We start from the raw sequence: 21897 nt of genomic DNA on the forward strand, positions 1-21897 counted from the left end.
CGGGCTCCGAATGGCCCTTCTTCCAACTACGTCTTGTTCTGCAGCAGTGGCATATGATTTGAGTGCTCTCTTGCCCCAGTTCTCTTCAGAAAAAGCAAATTTTCTTTTAATCAGACTTATTGAGGCATAACTCATATACAATAAAATTCACTATTTTTTAAATTCAAAGTTTGCTTTATTTTTCTGTTGAATCAACTATTAGCTCCCAGTATACAGTTTGATTTTTTTTATGCCTTCCAAACATTAGCACAGTTATCAGCTTATCAATAAGCAAATAATAAATCAATTTAGTCCCAGTGGTTATGTCTAGAACAATCTAGATTGTTCGGGTGGTCGGGAACTCTTAACTGTTTGCTTTAGCTTTTAGTTCTTGGTTCTATCTCCAAATACGAAAGAGCTGAGAGGCCTCTGCTGTCCCCACAAAGAGGTTAACAGCAAACAGACTCCAGGTTTTTGGAATAATTACAAGTGAGTATCTTAACCAAATAAACCTTGTGGCCCTCCCAACAGCAGGTTGAGTTGAGTTTCTCTGCAGGTCTGGCTGTATCCGCCAGACAATCCCACACACACCAGTCCCTGTTTCATAATAGGAGCCCAGGGGGGGAAAGCTGTTTGGGGACCTGCCCGGTGATTGTACAAGGACCTCAATTTCTCAGGCACCAGGAGCTCCATTTTGTCGAGGACCCAGTGGTAGGTGGCCCGAAGGCCCCGGGGGGCCAGCTAACGTCTCTTCAGATGGGTGACTGTGGGGGGTGGGAGAGTGGCCACATGCTCGTGGCTGACAAAGAAGGGCACTCCTCACCTCCTCCTGCCACCATGCCTCGCGTCCTCCTCTCCCCTAGGGTGTCCTTCTCACCACTCAGCCTGCCCTCCTGAGAACCCACCAGGCGTCCAGGGCCCAGAAAAGAAAAAAAAAAGATTCACCATTTTTAAGGAGACAGTTTGATGTGTTTTTTTGTTTGTTTTTTTTTTAAGATTTATTTTATTTTATTTTATTATGTTAATCACCGTACATTACATCATTAGTTTTTGATGTAGTGTTCCAAGATTCATTGTTTGCGTACAACACCCAGTGCTCCATGCAGTACGTGCCCTCTTTAATACCCATCACCAGGCTAACCCATCCCCCCAACCCCCCTTCCCCTCTAGAACCCTCAGTTTGTTTCTCAGAGTCCATCGTCTTTCATGGTTCGTCTCCCCCTTCAATTTCCCCCCTTCATTTTTCCCTTCCTACTATCTTCTTTTTATTTTTTTTTAACATATAATGTATTATTTGTTTCAGAGGTACAGGTCTGTGATTCGTTAGTCTTACACAATTCACAGCACTCTGATGCGTTTTGACAAATGTATCACCATGTAACCACCATGACCATCAAGATATAGAACATTTCCATCATCACTCAAAACTTTCCTTTGGGGGCGCCTGGGTGGCTCAGTCGTTAAGCGTCTGCCTTCGGCTCAGGTCATGATCCCAGGGTCCTGGGATGGAGCCCCACATCGGCCTCCCTGCTCGGCGGGAAGCCTGCTTCTCCCTCTCCCTCTGCCCCTGCTTGTGTTCCCTCTCTCGCTGTGTCTCTCTCTGTCAAATAAATAAATAAAATCTTTAAAAAAAAAAAAAACTGTGTCTCTTTGAAGTCACTACCCTCCTCCCACCCACAACCCATGGGATTCACTAATCTGCTCTCTGTCTTCCAGAGTTTTAGATAAATGAATCATAGAGTATGTGGTCTTCTAGGTCCGGCTTTTGAGATTCACCCAGGTTGTTGCATGTATCAATAGCAGCTTATTTTTATCCCTGAGTAATATTATAGTATGAATGTGCCAAAATTTGTCCAACTACCAATAGTTAATGGCTATTTGGGTAGTTTCAAGATTGAGACAATTTTGAATATATACATGCAAGTCTTTCTCTGAACACATTTTTTAATTCTCTTGGATAAACACCTAGCAGTGGGATTTCTGGGCCATATTGTAAGTATATATTTAACTATTTAAGAAACTGCCAGACTGTTGTTTAAAGAGACTGTTCTCATTTTTTTTTTCTTTTCAGAGAGAGAGAGAGAGTGTGTGTGTGTGCAATTGGAGAGGGGAAACGGAGGAGAGAGAGAATCTTAAGCAGGCTCCACGCTCAGCAAGGAGCCTGACACAGGGCTTGATTATAGGACCCTGAGATCACGACCTGAGCCAAAATCAATAGTCGGATGTTTAACCGACTGAGCCACCCAGGCGCCGCAGAGGCTGTTCTCATTTTTGCATTACCCCCAGCACTGTGTGAGGGTTTTAGTTGTTCCATGATCTCTTGTCATTTGATTTTGACAGTCTATGTAATATTAGCCACCCTAGTGGAAATGTTGTATTATCTCAATTTGGTTTTAATTTATATTTTCCTAATGACCAATGATGTCGAGCATCTCTTTATGTGCTTATTTCCCAAACATCTGTCTTATTCTGTGAAGGGTCTCTTTAAAACTTCTGCCTATTAAAAAATCAGGTTGTCTCATCGTGTTATTGAATTATAAGAGTTCTTTATATATTCTGAAAACAAATAATTTTCCTGAACATATGTTTTGCAAATATCTTCTCCCAGGCTATGTTTTCCCTTTGCATCATCTTAACAATGTCCTTTCAAGAGCAGAAGTTGTTAATTTTGATGTTCAAATTTCAAGTTCCTATCTAAAGAATTTTTGCCTGTCCAAAGGTCACAACAAATTTTTTCCTAGAAATTTTGTAGTTTAGCTCTTATATTTTGGTCTATAATTTATTTCAGGTTAAATTTTTTATATGGTGTGAGAGAAAAGTCCAAGTATTTTTCCCCCATATAGTTTGTTCTGACACCATTTGTGTAAAAAACTGTGCCTTCTCCATTGAATTACCTTGGTAATTTGTCAAAAATCAATTGCTCAGGAATGCCTGGGTGGCTCAGTCAGTTGAGCATCCGACTCTTGGTTTTGCTCAGGTCATGATCTCAGGGTCATGAGATCAAGCCTCACATTGGCCTCCACGTTCAGTGCAGAGTCTGCTTGAGATTCTCTCTTTCCATTTCCCTCTGCCCTTCCCCCGTGCTCACACACGTGCTCTCTCGCTCTCTCTCTCAAATAAATATATAAAGTCTTTAAAAAAAATCAATTGCTGGGGCACCTGGGTGGCTCAGTTGGTTAAGGGACTGCCTTCGGCTCAGGTCATGATCTCAGGGTCCTGGGATCGAGCCCCACATCGGGCTCCCTGCTCCGCGGGAAGCCTGCTTCTCCCTTTCCCACTCTCCCTGCTTGTGTTCCCTCTCTCGCTGACTGTCTCTCTCTCTGTCAAATAAATAATTAAAATATTTTTTAAGAATTAAAAATAAAAAATAAATAAGTGCTCATGTATGTGTGGGTCTCTTTCTGAACTCTATTCTGGCTCACTAATATGCACGTCTGTTCTTATGCCAATACCCCACTGCCGTTATTAGATGTAGCTTTATGGAAAGTCTTAAAATTAGCATGAGTCCTCCAACTTTATCCTTCTTTTTCGAAATTGTTTTGTCTATTCTAGGCCTTAGCATTTCATATACATTTTTATATCACCTTGTCAATTTTTACAAAATCCCTGTGGGAATTCCTACCAGTATTGCTTGGGAGGTACAGATCAATTTGGAGGGAAACAATATTGAGGATCATCTCTCTAGTTCAAGATCCTTAAGAAATCACATCTGCAAAGTCCCTCTTGCCATGTAAAGTACAGATTCCCACATCATGGCGTCTTTGGGCAACCATTACTCAGCCTTCTGCAGCATTTGATTTCATTGTTTTTCTCTATTGTTTGTTCATTTCCTATTTTATGGATTTCCAGTGTTCTCTCTAGTGTTTCCTTCCTTCTTTTTGCCTTAGGTTTATTTTGTTCTTTTTCTAGTTCCTTAGGTAGAAGTTTAGATTTTTTTTATTTGCAATATTTCTACTTTTATATTAAAAGCATCTAATGCCATAAAGTTCCCTGGAAATACTGCTTTTAAATACACCCCCAGGGGCGCCTGGGTGGCTCAGTCGTTAAGCGTCTGCCTTCGGCTCAGGTCATGATCCCAGGGGCCTGGGATCGAGCCCCGCATTGGGCTCCCTGCTCTGCGGGAAGCCTGCTTCTCCCTCTCCTGCCCCCCCTGTTTGTGCTCCTGCTCTCGCTGTCTCTCTCTCTGTCAAATAAATAAAATCTTCAAAAAAAAAATAAAAATAAAAAAATAAATACACCCCCAAATTTTTGATATGTTGTGCTTTCGATTTCATTCACTTCAAAAACATTCATCTTCTGTGAGATCTTTGGCCCATGAGTTATTTTAAAAACACGCTTTTAACTTGGACTCTTTTAGATATATTTCTCTTGTTGATTTCTTTTTTCTCTCTCTCTTGTTGATTTCTAATTAATTCCTAATTAGAAACGTGTGTGCTAATTTACTTCTCTTGTGTAAATTTGAGCTTTTTAATTTATGGAGACTTATGACTCAGAATCTTGATGACTATTTCATGTTTGAAAACGTGTTTTGCTGTTTTGAAAAGGGTGTGTATTCTGTTTTGGAATGATGTAGTCTATAAACATCAGTTAGGTCAACTTGACTGATAACGTTAAGACTGATATATCTTCACTCATTTTCTGTCTATTTTTTCTATTACTCGGAGAAGTGTGTTGAAATCTGCAACTATAATTGTGGCTTTGCATCTTCTTTTAGCTCCGCGAGTGTGTGCTTCATGGATTTTGAATCTCTGTTGTTAGGTTCATATCCATTTAGAATACTTACATCCTCTTGGTGGGTTGACCACTTTATCATTGTATTATGTCCCTCTCTTTCCCTGGAAATGGTCCTCGTTGAGTTTTCAAAATAGTATAAGAGAGGACCCGAGGTTGTGTGGCTGATCTAACACTGCCTATTTATGCCTGGCACATCATTTTAAAGCTAGAACCTCACACAGAAATGATCTTTAGAGCTCATGAAATGTAACTTCTTTTGCTTTTGAAAGTCTTGTACTGTAGATTTGCAGCCAAGCGATAAGGAAATTGTTCCGTTCCCTATACCTAAAAGCTGACATAAAACATTTTCTTTCCCCTCTAATCAAAGCCTTGCCTCAGCTCCTTCTGTTTACCGAGTCCAACGCAATGCTTTCATGTTGGTATGGCCAGCACTTGCTACCTCTTGCCTATATACAAGCAGCTGCTTGCCTGTGGCTAAAGCTGCCGTTAGCTGCTAGGTCAAAATCCCCTTGGAGTACGCTTCCTGAAAAATCAAAGGCCTAAAGATGCCAGCCCAGCCCCACCCGTCAGAAGACAGTCGCATAACTGTAAAAACTAGTCGCACAGTGCACCAAAGCCCTGTGAACCCCCAGCATTAAAGAAAAAAAAAAAAATCACATGACCCGCGTTTATCCCACCAAAGCCCTAAAGTCACTCAGTCAAAGCTTCATGTTTTGGGCTCCCCAAATCGGACTGCTTCTCTGTCTCTCAGCGTTCCTGGATTATGCTCCACATGCTGGGGGAAAGGATGCTATAAATTGGACTCCCTCAGACTCAATCCCCCTCCTGTGCTGATGGTAATCATAACTGGTTACATAACGTGTGTAATAAGGTTCATTTTCCCCACTGTCCGGCAACACACTGGGGTCAGTTTTGGGTGGGTTTTTTTTTTTTTTCTACAACACTCACCCCTGTGTAAGTTCAGGCCCCTCACTACTTTATGAGGGAAGAGCTTCCTAGTGTCCCGGAATGGTGACAAGGGTGGGAGACGTCCCACACAGGCGGTACAGCTGGAGGCTCAGCCACGTCTGGGAGCCTGGTGCACATTTCTCTGCTGCAGGGGCCACGGGGGGTGAGCAGGGCAGAAGGCAGGGCAGTGCTCTGCCTCTCTCTGTCACCTCTGCTCTCATTCACGCCCCCGCCCCTCACCCAAGTCAGTCCCTTGTTCACATAGCTTCTGGCTGCCTCCACAGTTGTGTCCAGGATCACCCTCTGCTTCCCATCCCCACATCCCAGATGGCCCTCCTACTCCCTCCTGGGAAGACAGGCGGGGTGTCACCTTCTCTCCCCAGCTCCTATTAATCTTTGTGATGCCATATCCTATGGTTTGCTCTCCTCGGGGTCTTCCTTTTCGATTCCTAATAACCTAGTTTGGAAGTCAGACAAAAGAAAACAGAAAGGAATATTAACCACTTCTTCCTCTTTCCATCTGCATGTTCGGACAACCAGGGAGAAGGCCGCAGACATACAGGAAAGTAGGAAGAGCACAGAGATTAAGATTCAGGACTCGAGGTCAGCGCCCGGGTTCACCCACGCCGCACCACGGGGGTCTCACGATCCCTCCAAGCACCTATCCCGGTACAGGGCTTGCACACGAGGAGAACCATTAACCATCCTAGTCCAGTGACAGTGCTGGTAGTTAAAAGTAAGTCTGGAGGTTTTACAAATGAATGCCCTATGGCTGGAAGAGGTTAGGTTGCGTGTCCAAGACACACTGCTTGTCGGAAGCACGGCTGGGATTCAACCCCAGGCTGCTGGACCCACCCCCCCACCCACCTTGGGGTCACCTGGCAGGACTGTGGGCAGCCAGCTCAGAGCAAGACCGGGACACAGGGCAGAGGCCAGAGCAAGGCGGACATTTACTTCTAAAATGAAACTACCACCATGGAAGATGGGAGAGGAAAGGCGGGAGTAGTCTGGGCCTGATTTTGCTCCACGTACAAGGGAGCCAGCCACTGGTGTCTGAAGACCCTTCTCCAGAAGCACAGCCCCAGTGGGACTCTCTTTAAATGTCTTCTGATTGTTTCCATTCAAAGCTATCTTCCAAAACAGAATTCTCCACCTACCTTTATGAATAGGTTATAAGTGTAATACGAAGAAGTGGGAGGAGAAAACCACGCGTCCTGAGAGGAGTGGGGGGGAGAGACGGGGGTGTGGAGCTGTGTGTGGCAGAGTTCGAGGCTGCCCCAGGTACTAACATCCCAGCCATCGATGTCATTCCCCTTCTGGGCTGTTCTTGAGTTAGCTGTATAACAGGATGCTTTAAAATTGTTCAGAGCAGCAAAGAGTGCTGTTTTGATGGGACTCTGAGGAAAACCCTCATATGGGTTTCAGAGATATAATGGGAAAAATCCCTGGTGGCCTTCCATTACAATCCTGGAGGGGTCTTCAGAGTTGATGAAGGACAAGAGTGGGGTTTTTTCCCCCAACTGACTTTTCAGATTCAAGGCTCCCATGTGAGGGATCCTTCTGAGGGAACGTGGGGATTCCTGCCAACAGTAATTATAGCTGGATCCTCATGATACCCTGAAAGGTTGAAACCAAGCAGCAGCTGTGGCTGTCCAGAAACGCCCCTTCTCCATAGGCCTGGGGCTGGGTCTACACAGTGCCACGAGCAGTCAGGATTCAACCACTGTCCCTCTGACCTCACCTCACATCACAGTCTTCCGCACGCACGACCAACAGCCTCACTGGTCCTCTTTATGTTTCTCAAGCACACCAAGGTTTTCTCCTTTTGGTCTCAGAACCTGCTGTTTCCTGGGCCTGGAACATTCTTGCCCAGACTTGTGCCTGGCTGGCTTCTTGGCATGGCTCAGGCCACTCCTCCAGGAGGCCTCCCTCACCAGCGATTCTAAAGAAGAACGGGACCTCACTTTCCCACCTCCGTGTTTTATTTTCTTCACAGCAATTATCTCTAGTATTTCTAATGTATTCATTCTGTTACTGTCTTTCTCCTCCCCTGGAATATAAGCTCAATGAGAGCAGGAAACTTCCCTCCCTTGTTCTCACTGCTGCATCCCGAGGACCTTGCCTGGCACATAGCAGACACTCCAGAAAGTTTGGTTAAACAGGTGAGGGAGAGGATGCTGCTCTATGTGGGGCCAGCTGCCTCCCTCACCCAGAAGCGACCACCAACTGGCAGGGGTCTGCAGGCCTCCGGGGAGCACGTCGGTGTGTATCAGCCTCACCATGCCCTTGCTACAGGGACGGCATTTGGGCTCACGGTGGAAAGAAAGAGTTATAGGATTTGAGCTGAGGAAATTGCATCTGTCATGAACTAGCCGGTTTTCAAGATAGGACAGAAAGCCGTAGAGCTTTCTCATTTTAGGTACAACTACTGTGTCCTAACCCATTTCTCTCAGCAGTGCCCCATTTTGAATGATTGTGGTTTTCTCTCGCTTTTCTTTGAAGTATTTATTCACAGCTTGGTTTGCGGGAGTTGGAAAGCAGGTCTGGGGAAGGTTGCTGAGCCCTCCGCTGACACAGAGGAGGAGGTCACCCACCGGTCACTGGTCCTGGCTCTTCGCAAGACAATATGGTGAACTTTATTAAGATTAAAGGCAAGCACCATTCATGGGCTTCGTTTATAAGGATTTTGTAAGGAGTCCGTGGAACATTCCCCAGGGGGTCCTCTGGTCCAACTTTCCACCAAGTGCAACACCTTCCATGACATGGCTAACATAATTGTCTGACCTTTGCGTGAACAGTCAGCTACCTCACCGAGCAGGCAGCCCATATTTTACCCCCGACAAAACTTTTCTGAGGAAATTTCCCAATAAAATCGATTATTTTTCTTTTAAAACCCTTTTCTGTGGGCAGTTGGTAGATATTTTAAAGCTTGGGATTTGGGCCATATGGAGTGAAATATTTAGAAATGTTTAGAGCTATTTAGTTCCTTAGGAAAATGAGATTGAGAATAACCTAAGAGAAAATACTGCACCATTGGCTTTTCCCATTCATAAACACATGCTGCTTGGCACGCACTTCTCTGACATTCTGTGAGGTGAGGGAGGCTGGAGTTGAAATTTCATTTGCATGTTATCCCACTGTGATAGGAAATTATTTCTCCTTGGCCAACTCTTATCACGCAGATTGCTCTAAAATCAGATTACAGATGTTTGTTTTGATTGATTAGTTGGTCCTGCCTTTAAAAAAAAATCACTCATATCTTATCAGTGAGAATAAAGCTGAGAAAGCAATTACAAAACTAACTTGTCAGTTTCTGAGAGTGTTTTAACCAGAAGCTCCACAGAAATAACTCCTAGATAAAGGTGAGACAGAAACAAACTTCTTTAAAATCATGAGTAAATCTGTCAAATCTGTCAACCCGAGTGGCCACGAATTTAATGAAATCCAATTAAGTTGTCCTGTGCATCAGTGAGCACCCATTAAATGGCAGGTCATTCCAGTAGCTGCACAGGATAGAGGATAAATAGAACTTGAAGTTCACACTCGAGGTGCCCAGAGGAGCCTGATCTCCGTCCTCCCGTCCCCACTGGGAAGCCATTTAACGGGTCCACTTCATGTTCTGGCCAAGTGTCATGGGATTCTTACAGGGATAAGAGAAATGGGGCTTAGCTTTGGGGAGATGATAAGTATATACTCCAGGCTTTGGGACCAGACCTCCGGGTGTGAGTCTCGGTTCAGCACCTCCTCGTTTCATGACCTCGGGCACGTTTTTTAACCTCCTTGTCTGTTTCCTCACCTACCACACAACGATACTGTTTCTCTTGCAAGGCTGTCGGGAATCAGAGATAATCTATGTAAAGCTCCTGGAAGAGTGAGTCGTCCTCGGTAGCCTGTGCCAGCTGCGGGCTCTGGGTTTGTCCAGCTGCAGACCCGCTGGCCCGGCACGCAATAAGTTGATCCTGCTGGAAGGTGACCTTGGAGGATCTGCGCCAAGACAAGCGGTGGAGGCCTTTGCTGGCCCTCGGCTTTTTAGCAAGGGCTGATGCTCTGCAGAGGGCCTGATCCGGGGCCCCGGGGCGGGGGCCCACGCGGCGCAGAGCGACGCCGCGGAGAAGGCGGGTGAGAGCAGGCGAGGGAAGAAAATCCGGGATAATGTGTTTAATTTGATACGTTCCCTGGAGTCATTAAAATGCATTCTCTCCCGGACTCTAAAATTCTTGAGCTGAAATAATCAGTCCAACAGGCTTTTTGCTGAAGATAATGCGAGCTCACCTCGCGAAGCGCTGTAAAGCTCAGGCCTGTTGAAATACTGCCCTCCTGTGTCCCGGGATGGGAACCGCCTCTTCGGGAACCCGCTCAGCGGGCCAGCCTCTCAGCAGGGAGCTTCAACTCAAGGCGGAACCCCCCAAACGCTCCGGCTAATGTGTGGGGTAGGAACAGGGTGCCAGGAGTCCAATTCCTTCTTCACGTGATGGAGAATGCCTGTCGTTCATTTTCAAGGGGTCCCCAAACGAATTCTGAAGGAATTATTGACCTCTGCTATATCCTCTCAACAAGGGAGAAAAAAATTACAGACCAGACCAAACTTCACACAGGAACTCCCTGTTTCCTTCTCTCTCTTCCTCTCTCCTCCTTTTGCTTCATTCCTCCCTTCCACTTATTGAGTGACTTCTAAGACAGTAAAGCCCTAATATTCTCCCCAAAAAGAAAAAGGGTAAGAAAACAAAGTTGTGGTGTTCTTTTTTTTAAAGTAGGCTCCAGGTTGGGGGAATTCACTCAAGCCAAGGACTTGAACTCAATGACCCTGAGATCAAGAGTCAGATGCTCAGCCAACTGAGCCACACAGGCACCCCCAAAGCAAAGTATTTAGAACAGGAGCTGTGACATTATAAACACTTAATAACAGTGGCTATGCTTAGTCCTTATTATCTTTTTCTAAGTCTCAGGCTTTGCCCCGAGTCCAGCTGGGGAACATAAAAATGGTCCCTGCTCCCTTGAAGCATACAGCCACAAATTCTGGGCTTCAAGCTATTTGGGGTTTTAGCCATACCAGCGAGCTAAAAAAGAATAATGTTGCCAGTGTCTAATAAAAAATACCAAAACAAAACAATTCGTGATAGCTCAAAACCCACTAGGAAATATTAGCGCCATTTCTCTCAAACACAGCCCGAATTTTCACAGGTACGTGTCTGGATTCCTTGGGGAGCTCTTTTTCTTTTCTCAAACATCTCCATGAAATATAACTCCCCTCCTTCCAATTCCAGTGCTTAGCCACATTTTTAGCTAAAGGAAAAATTATCTTCAGGCTGGTAAAATATGGAGCTGCTTGGTTTGAATGGTGTTTTTCTCACTCTGGTTGAAATTATATTCCTCTGTCTTATAGAATTAGAGTCTCCAGGAGCCCCCTGCTAAAATCTGCATATCCTTGCACACGTCACTTCATTCATTATTAGTTTATGAGATTGATTTGTTAAATGCTTCCCAACTTGATGGCTACACCCAGGGAGGCTCAGAATGAGCACACTTTTCAAAATAGTATTTTCTCATTTTAAAAATCATAAATACTCATTGTAGGAAACTCTAAAGAGGAAAATTATCCCCAGCATGAGATTCTCCTTTCCAGCTGATCTAGATCTCAAGATCTAGATAAAAGGATGCAAACTCCATTCCACGACTTGAAGAAGTCCCCCCAAATTTCTGCAGACAGATGAGGAGTCTCCTTGTTCATAGTCAGTCCTTAGTTCCAGATTCTACCTCCACAAAGGCTATGTCCACTCTACCAGATCTACCCCCACCCCTAACACACACAAGTGCACAAATACAACCCCACCCACATAAAACATGCCTGTGATAAGCTGAAGATGGAGAACGAGAAGTATGCACTGTAGCAAGCAGCTTCAAATAAGACATTTTCCAGGCCTTTCTTTTTTTTTTTTAGATTTTATTTATTTATTTGAGAGAGAGAGAATGAGAGATAGAGAGCACGAGAGGGAAGAGGGTCAGAGGGAGAAGCAGACTCCCCGCCGAGCAGGGAGCCCGATGTGGGACTCGATCCCGGGACTCCAGGATCATGACCTGAGCCGAAGGCAGTCGCTTAACCAACTGAGCCACCCAGGCGCCCTCCAGGCCTTCAATGTCCTTTGGCCATTCCCTCTGCCAGAGAACTTCCACCCACTATGTGCTCTGCTGTCCTTGGTCCGGTTTCCTCTTTCCCTGATCCTGGCCGGCCTCATGCAGGGCACCGTAGCCACTTCCTGCTCTTGTTAGGCTCCTGCCCACTCTCCTACCCTTGGGCCTTCCCTTCTAACTCAAGGGCTTACATCAGGTTATTTTCTAAAGCAAGAATAGTTTGCCCCCGAAGAGAAACATGACTGTCAATCGTTAAAATAATGAAATGTCCAGCCCTATTGCATTTTTTAATACTGTGGGTAGTGTATGGTTCTGTAGCCTTTTAAAAGTCAATGATATTGTGAACATTTCACCATGCCAATAAAAATTACTGCAAAATGTATATATCACATCCCATGTCACCATGAGGATGAGTCAGTGTTCTTGAGGAAGGGGTTGCATCAGGAGCGTGAAGGATCTGAGAGGGAGCGCGGTTCAGTGGGCAAAGGAAGGCTGGTGCTAGTTTCTTGGGGGATGTGATGTTCCTGTCTCCCTTGGGGAAAGGAGCAACACATTATCAAGAGGGGTGCAGATACAGGAAATGCCCTTGGAACACTCCATGATTTAGCTCAGGCTCAGCTCTGTGAAGGAATGAAGCAGACATCCTTGGCATAGCCTTTGCTGAGACACTAGAAATGTGCCACATTCCTAAGGAATACAGCAATGCCAACAGGTGATATTTAAACATGGGTAACTGTGTGATTGCAGCAAGAGGTGGGTAGAATAATAAATCCAATTTCTTTAAGTATTAGCTAGGCTAATGTATCGCATAACACACACAGTTGGAAATAAACACAATTAAAATAAACTTCTGGAAAAGCTTACCTGGCTTTTTACAAATTTTGAGTATTAGAAACCACCTGAGTAGGGCGCCTCCCGAGTATGTATTTATGTAATAGTACCTCGAGGGGTACTTTAACTCAGATCTTTATGAAGAGAACACAAAGATTGGATTAGAATATGTGGGCCCTTGCAAGAAATTCGGCCTACTTATAATTTACTGTATAAACAACTCACTACAGTGTGTCCTGATCATCCGTTCTGCTTCTTTCTCTAAGACTTCATGGGAACCCTCCCCAGCATGGGCAAGGCTGTTCAGACGTTGACCTTCCTTTGTTGTATCTCCGATGGCTCTTGCCCCCACCACTGAGGCTGGAGAGGTACACTTGTTTCAAGGCTCTGACAGAATCACAGATACTTCAGAAATGTTTGCTTTTGTACTTGCTTTAGTTGTATTTTTTGAACAATTTCTATGAAAGTGTCAAAAAAAAAAAAAGCCCTTAAAAATTCTTCTTGGTCTGACCCTTAAAAAAAACCCAGACTCATTTCATTCCCCATTCTCGGGCATCCTTTCCTTGGCCTGCCCCCCGTTCTTCCTCTTTGCCTAATTTCTTTTTTATAAAAAAATATTTATTTATTTATTTTTAAAGAGAGAGAGAGAGAGAGAGAGCACAAGAGCATGCAAGCAGAGGGAGCTGCAGATGGAGAAAGAGAATCCTGAAGCAGACTCCGCGCTGAGCACAGAGCCTGACGTGGGGCTCAATCCCAGGACCCTGAGATCGTGACCTGAGCTGAAACTCCAAGAGTCGGTTGCTTAACCAACTGAGTCACCCAGGTGCCCCTCACTTTGTCTAATTTCTGATGCAGACTCTCCATTGACGATCTGATTTGTCAGATCTTGGCCACCCCTTCTGAATTCTATCCCTGAATTCCTAAGCCTTTGCCCTGGAACTTGCTTTTAGACCCCCTTGCTCCACATCTTCAAACCACAGGCCGGTGGCCCTTTGCCTTTGCCCTACTATTTTGGTTACCTATCTCCACATAACAAGCCACCTCAAGACTTCATGGCCTAAGACAGCACTGCCATTTCTTTGTTCAAGATTCTGTGATTTAAGCAGGTTGTATAGGCATAGCTCACCTTCGTTCCATGGGGACCCAGTTGGGGTAGCTTGACTGGAGCTGGACTGTCCACTTCCAAGATGGCCTTATGCACGTAGTTGGCAAGTTGGTCTCGGTGAACAGCTGGGACTCAGCTGGGACTGTCAGCCAGAGACTTGAATTATCCTCTCTGTGGCCTCTCCAGATGACAAGGTAGAGCTTCTCATGGCATGGCCATCCTAGGGTAGTTGGACTTCTTTTATGGAAGTTGGTTTCCTCCAGAAAGCAAAGTGGAAGCTGCACCATGAGATGCCTGGAGGCAGCAATTTGGAGCAGAGAGCACTGGACTGAAGAGTCATAACCCAGTGCCCCCACCCATGAGCTGAGTTACCCTAGACAACTCACAACTATTGCTGTTTTCTCATTTTCACAATACTGGGAAGTGGGTTTGGGGGAGAAGATAAAACCATCTTCAGCACCAATTCTAATGTTCCTAAGTCTAATCTGAATTAAGGAGTAAATGGATAGCCACAAAAGATGACTATTGAACCCAACTAAAAATATTTACTTAGCATCTATCTTGGACAATTCTGGGTCACTACAAAAGAAAGGAGTTTGAATATTTGTTGGCAGGCACAAATAGGTAAAAGGTTAGCAAAAACATGCAGAATGGATGGATCCATGATTCATTGCAAATAAATAGTCTGGGAAATATATTGAGTTCCTTCAGTAATGCAATAGTTCACTGAACGTTAAGATGGTTTTGGAGGGGGGCGCCTGGGTGACTCAGTCAGTTAAGCATCTGCCTTCGGCTCCAGTCTTGATCCTGGGACCTGTTGGCTTTGGACACTGAACAACAGAAGGAACTGCAATGGGCAGGGTAGCTGGAGGTTTACCTGTCAGAAACCCCCCACCGCCGCCACCAGCACCTCTTCTATTACCTGATCATTGAAATCATGTCAGTGAGGGAAGACAGCCGAGATCTCCAATCTCCTGACAGGATTGACTGTGGCACCCTGAGTTTCATCTAAGAAAGAACATCTAGAGGGCCAACTGAGCTGGAGTTTTCTCAAATGCGAGTGATATGCAGAGGCTTTATAAAGATCACATGAGAAAGCACAGGTGGGTCATCAGGCCTAACCCGGTGCCTGGCACATAAGCAAATGCTCAGTGATGGTTTTGCAACCATGTGCTAAAGTTCCACACTTTCTCAGGTGGCTCTGTATGACCCAACTTCAATTAGACAAAAATGGGATTGGAGAAAGCCAAACCTAAGCTGAGTCTAGAAAGTCAAGCTATTCAGAAGAAGGAACTAGTGTCACTGTCCAGAGCCAGGTCCACTGGAGAAATGCCCATCTCTTCAGGTTGCTCTGACCGTCCACTCCTACTGCAAGCTCACACAGCCCTGGGGTATCGATGTACCTTCATGGGCTCTGAGACAAGGCAGCACCGCAGGAGAAGCTTCGGTTCCCCCACAAGGACTTAGTCACATGGGAGAGGACGGGTCTGATATCACCCAACTGTAAAGCCAAGCGAGCGCATTCCCGTTACTTCATTGGGCCTCATTTCCCTCACCTCTAACAGTGAAGTTGGAGGTGAAAGAGGAGGAGAGTGTTGGACCGCATGATCTCTAGGGGCCCTTCAGCTGTATTCATCCTCTACTAAAATTAAGTAAACTCCAGGTTTCCAAACTTTCCAGTTTTAGTTTGGCCTAAATGCCAAGTGAATGTCAATCATGCTTCTCCATTTGAAATAAAAGACACACCTGTGTCTTCATTCTCGTGGACAAACGCCTGGTTGACAAATTTGTTCTTGTGATCTTTTTAAATGAAAGATTAAAAACCTTGACTAAAGTCACACCAAAAGCAGGTGAGAGAATCCAGTTCTTCTGACTATAAATGTTCTTTCTAATCCTATGTCTATGATTTCTATAATCAAAGGGGGCAGTATTGCAAGGGCTCATGAAACTGAATGTGGAAAGGGAAAGTATTGAGGAATGCTGAATAAAGTATCTGATGTCTTCTGATCTCCCATCTTAATTTTATCAGAATCTAAGGAAGATGGAGGAGCCGCCACCTCACTGACTACCCTCCACAACACGGACATAGGGGCAGACCAGGTGAAGAGACGGGGTGGTGGACAGGAAGAGTGGGCTGACCCTTCAAAAGACACCCACTACAGGGCTCTTAAAGAAATGACTCCAGAAGTGTCTTTCTTATTTTTTTTTATTTATTTGTGAGAGAGAGAGAGAGAGAGAACCCAAGCAAGAGAACCCAAGCTTCTCCCTCTGCAGGCAGAGGGAGAAGCAGACTCCCCACTGAGCAAGGAGCCCAGGACTCAGTCCCAGGACCCTAAGATCATGACCTGAGCTGAAGGCAGACACTTAACTGACTGAGCCACCCAGGCATCCCAGAAGTGTCTTTCTTATTGCGAACCTTTTCTCATTGTCGCTTCTCCAAAGCAAACATAAGTATTTCCAGCCAAGGTTCTGGTTTTTCTGTTGTTTCAGCTTAAGATCCTTTTGAACATCCCCCCCAGCACCACTAGCTCATGTGTGTGTTTTCTCCCCAAAATTTGCAGTAGTGACGTGGTTGGCTCACTAGAGCCTATGCCTTTCAAATCTCTGTATTTCAAGTGTTTGACTGCCAAAATCTATTATGTGAATAATCTGTTTTGTTCCTGTTTTGTTTTTCCTTTTCTAGTAATTTCAGGGGTTATTGATGTGTAAAAGGATGAAGGACTTAAAATAATAAAATAAATTTTAAAGAATACTTTTTAAATGGCTTTTTATCTTTTTGTTTACAAGTTATACATGCTTATTGTAGAAGATTTAGAAAATATAATAAGGCATATGGAGAATTACTTGGCTATCAACCCCACCACCGTGAGAGACATCACTATTGACATTGTAATTTTTTTCTGTGGAATCAATCTGTACTCTTTGGAAACATAATTTTTTTTCCACTCATCTGCATATGATGAAGCACATTTTCTGACAAAACTAAAGTATATCCTGTTCTCAGACCTAAGTCAGAATGCCACCTTTTGGGGCACTATTTTTTTTAATTCTTTTTGCATAACAGACCATTCAAAAAGGAACAACCCAGGGGCCCCTGGGTGGCTCAGTCTGTTAAGCTTCTGCCTTCAGCTCAGGTCATGATCTCAGGGTCCTGGGATCGTCAAGCCCCACATCGGGAGCTCCACTCACTCTCCCTCTGTGTGCTCTCTCAAATAATGAATAAAATCTTTAAAAAAAAAAACCAACCCAGCAATATATTAATTTTTTGCCAAGTTAAATATGGCTTGTACATTTTGTTAATAAAACTGGTTGTTATTAAGCATGGCTTTTGAATGGTTTGGGTGTGAACATGTTTGTTATCTTTACATTTTTTTGCATTCAAATAGTTCCAGTTGGCCAGTTTGTAAGTAAACACAATCACAACTAATTTTTACAATATTCCCCAAATCTCGGAGCCTTAACATAATGAAAATTTATTCTTGCTCATGGGACGTTCAGTAAAGTTTAGGCAACTCCCCTCCTTGGCTCTATTACAAGCAGTGACTTAGGGATACGTGTCCTTTCCATTCAATAGTTTTGCCATCTGGAACATGTGACTATGGAAAAAGAAGAAAGTGGAGAGAGAAGGAAATCATTCAGTCAGCTTTTTGTTCTACTTGGAAGTGGAGTACATCCTCCCTCCCACATCTTATTGGCCAGAAACCTGTCACATGATCTGGACCTACCTGTGAGGTCATCTGGGAAATGTAGTTTTCCGTTGTGCCTAGTGGAAAAAAAAAATGGTAAGCTCATAACGATTTACAGGACCACTTACAAATGAAATATTCCTTGTGTTTCCACCTTAACACCATTTGTTGTTTGGCCATTTAAAGAACTATTCATTGTACAACCAATTGGATTCCATAATCCAGCTCTCTCCTTGATGGCTAAAATAGCAGAGCACAGTATACGGAAGCATACACACACGTTCTCTCTCTCTCTCTCTCTCTCTCTCTCGTTGCTATCGGCAACTGTGCTAACAGCATAGTTGATTTGGGTATATTAATAATAGATCCTTATAATAAGCGTAGCTCTATGTCAGACACTGTGCTGTGTGCTTTGCGTTCATGCATTATCTCAATTGATCTTCACAAAATTTTATGAGGCAGTTACTAATTATTATTTTCACTTTGCAGATAAAGAAATGAAGCTTACAAGTGAGATAACTTACTCAAAGTCATACCACGACAAGGTGGCAGGGCTGGGGCTCCTGTCCGAGTCCATCTGGCTCTGGAACCTGTGTTCCTAACTCCCACGCTGTATCACCACCACCCCCCATCAGAAAGACGCTGCCAGAGGGGGGAGAAAGGAAGTCCCGTGCCAAAGGAGCCTCAGGCTTTCCTGACCTTACTGTCACCATGGTTCTAAGCTGGATGATCTGTCCTCGGATCCTGCGCCAGTTCTGTCATACACGACCTAGACTGAAGATGTGGGTGGTCAGCTCTATGCTGTACCCCAGGAGGATGCTCTCACCGTTCTGCTCTGCCTCAGCCCTTGCTCCATTTCCAACTGGACCACCAGACTGACCGTGATGTGAAGCATGGTGGGAAAGCACAGCCAATTACATTAGCCTGGGCCATCCTTGCTTACATTTGATATATTGCCATATGCTATCTTTAAATGTTTGCACCTACCAGCTTTCATTCCCCAGCTAGAGGGTAAGCCGGAAACCAAAACCACCTGTTTCCCCAGCACTTAGCCACAGTACAAGGCACAGCAGAGGTGTCTGAGAAACTCAGGCTGATTTGGGGAGGGTAGCCCTAATGTCACCTCTGTACCTCAGGGTCCTCTTCTACAGCATTAGGGATTTGGGCGGGAAAAGATCTAAGGTCTCCCCCAGCTCTATAGTTCTGTGCATCCCTGGGCACTACTCGTCAAGTACACGCCGTCAAAAAGTTTTGTAAATTTTTCCTGCAAAGCCAAAGTCACAAGATGATCACACAGTGAGTACAGTCACATACTCACCAGCTAACCTTGCCAAACACACGGGACCATAACTGAGTTATAAAGAAAATTGCATTTTAAAGTGACAAAAAGCCATTATTACAAAATGACTAATAATGCAGCAAAGAGCCATGAAGTGATTCTTGCCCAAGTCATTAATCAATTGATGCACTTTGAAGAGAAGCTTCCTTATGCATGTTGCTAGTCATTTATTCAAATCAAGTAAATATTGTCCGCATTGTCCACTAAAAAAGTACAGGGTAATTTATTAAGAAATGGAGCAGATGAAATTTCTTGGAGAAGCTTCACAATGAAGGATTCTTTCAAAAAAGTGTTTTCAGGGGGCACCTGGGTGGTTCGGTCAGGTAAGTGTCTGACTTGGTTTCAGCTCAGGTCATGATCTCGGGTCCTGGGATTGAGTCCCGTGTCAGTCTCTGCACTGGACATAGAATCTACTTGAGATTCTCTCCCTCTCCCCTCCCTCCCTTAAAAAAAAAAGTGTTTTCAGGGCATCAGGTGGGCTCTGCAGGCTTCGTGCTATATTTGCTCATCTTTGGGCCTCACTGGGTTCTATCTGATGTTATAATGCAGTGAAGGTCAAGGCAACCTTCAGTTGTCTCATGGGTTAGTTGATCTCAGGCGTGGGAACAATATCATTCAAGAGGCAAGAGCTTGGTGACAAAGACCCTGATACCCACTGTTACTTTTTTTTAAGTCAAACGGCTTACCTCCCTTTCTGGTTTGTCAAATAGGTAGTTACTTTCCAGAATCAAAGGCCTCCAACTTGGGTGGGTTTTGTTTGAACATGGTGGCATCTCCTAGCAGGGTGTGTGATGTCAGGCTTATTCCACAGCTGTTATTGCTGCCACAGGGGGAGGGGAAGGAGAGTTCTAGCACCTGCAACCAGTCATCTTTTACCACTCGGAAGGAAGTGCTCAAAACCACCGCAAACATGAAGCCATGGGAAAATTCAACATAATGACCCCCTTTATCATTAGCCAAGATATAATCATAGCCAGAGGGCAGAGCAATCTGTCGGTGCCAAGTTGGGATAAAATTTAGACCAGGTTCTAGCTACCCAATGGCAAGCATCTAGTAAATTGAGGTAAATTTTTTAAAGCTCATTCTTTGAGTTCAAGGAAGGATTTTTCTTTTCCCCTTTCATATGGACTATCCCAGAAACCCTGCCTGGGACTTCTCACACAACTTTTGTGATCCAATTTTGCAAAGTGGCTTCAAATACGCACTCAGAAACACACACACCAACACACAGTTAGACGTCTTCCTTTTCTGCTGCGTCCTGCAAACACCTTCAGGATCGCCTGGCCCCTCAGGAGGAACATTTGTAAGACCTCTACAAGTGTGGAAGAATTTGTCTCCTTCCTTTGGAAGAAATGACAGCAACCAGAAAGGAGCATCCCATGGGCAATATCTGACCCCATTCCACTTTCATTCCCATCATAATTTAACATCGTTCTCAAATAAAAAATGAATGACTTGAGGCTCCCGGTTGACCCGCCCAGTGGGGCTCTGGGGCAAGGGAGGACAGCCCAATGCAACAGCAGCGATGCAGCCAAGGTACATGTTTGGAACCGAGAAAGGACGGTGGGGCCAAGGAGAAACGGGTGAGGAGTCTAACAAGGAGCAAACAGGGACCAAGAAGAGATGACATGGCGTAGACAGAGTCCTCCCACCACATCGGGCAAGCACTCTTCCTAGACACCCATGGGTCCTGGGGTGAAGTCGCAAGGCAGGTTGAAGTCTTCAGGGGAGCAAACCACCCCAAACAGTGAGAAAGGAAGGAGGAAATGAAATATCATCCAGGGATACTGAATGACACCTGGACTGGGAGTCAGGAGCTCTGCTTTCCAGTTCTGCCCCTGCCCCTTGAGCCCTTGGGTAAATGACACGATCAGAATGGAGTGATCTCATAGTCACCACAGCACCCTCAACAGAACAGGCACTTGGTAGAAACGGTGCGAGGGATCATCTGCGGAGGCTGGTGTAGTTGCAACCTCCCATCCTGATCAAGAAGGTTCACACACAGCTGATCCCAGGCCCCAGGCATCTTAGAAGATGGGCAGTTGCCCAGCACGAATGTCCAGGAGGGAGGACCTCTGACAGGAAACGGCAAAAGATCCTCCTTGCCAAATGTGTTTCTCACAAATCTCCAAGGAACCATTCTACACATGCGCTCCTGGAAACCCGCTCCATCCTTTGGCTGCCACTGCGCCTCTCAGAGCTCCGACCACAGCCCAGCGGCTGCTCAGTGGCCCTCCGCCTGCTCTGCTGAGGCCACGCCTGCTCTGGGCTGCCCGCGGCCAAAGACAGGGCAGAGCAGGGACACTGAGGCAGGTCCATTCCAGGGAGATGCGGGCCCCTCTGACTTTGACCAATGACTCCCAACAGCCCCGCCAAACTTCCTTCAGCTGCACAGGGGTCTAGGATGGTTCCGCCCAATTTTCCTTTCCCCTCCCTCCCTGGAGTGAGACCTGCACCTCCCGCTGCCTCTCACAGCCCCTCATGGCCTCCTCCCACCTTCTCCTCGGCCACGTCCCTAATAAATCTTGCTCATTTCATCCCATCTCAGTGCCCGCCACTAACACCGCTAGTGACCATTTCCTAACTAGTTGTTTCTCACTGAATTGTTCTGCCGATTGATTTAGAGCCATCGGCGGATCTGCGTGAAAGATGTTTTTAAAAGGTTTTCCCAGCTGAACCCAAGTAGAGATTTGTGTGCAGAGCTAGAATAGGTCTCCTCTCCAAGTGTCTATGTTTATCAATTCATTTGCATTGAGGCTTCGAGATGTCTGGGACTAGAACTCAAACAGTATCAGAGGCTGGAGGTCAGGCATAAATAGGCACGACCAGCAGACCAGTTGTGAGGGCTAAACAGAAGCCAGATTAGAACGGGGCTCTGGGCTCCTCTGAGCAGCCACCTGACAGGCAAGCAAGCACCCACAGACTAGAGACTGTCATTTGAAGTTGCCTCCACCAGGCAGGCTTATCAGTGTTTGCCTGCCTTGCAGGGAGAGCAACAGGGATTTACTGTCTGTATAAAAGTTAAAACATTGGCCTTCACGCATTGCTGATGGGAATGCACCATGGTGCAGCCTGTGGAAAACCGTGCCACTGAGTCATACGCTTAAAAATTGTTTAAGTGCACTTTCCAACCAGGGCCTGGCAGC

At 45.2% G+C, this 21897-nt stretch overlaps 1 pseudogene; it reads right to left on the reverse strand.

Moving 5' to 3' along the window:
- Nucleotides 1-343: 343 nt before the first annotated feature.
- Nucleotides 344-18307, reverse strand: LOC113909273 (annotated as a pseudogene).
- Between the last annotated feature and the right edge of the window lie 3590 nt (nucleotides 18308-21897).

This window comes from Zalophus californianus, chromosome 6 (assembly GCF_009762305.2).
Source record: "Zalophus californianus isolate mZalCal1 chromosome 6, mZalCal1.pri.v2, whole genome shotgun sequence".
NCBI lineage: Eukaryota > Metazoa > Chordata > Mammalia > Carnivora > Otariidae > Zalophus > Zalophus californianus.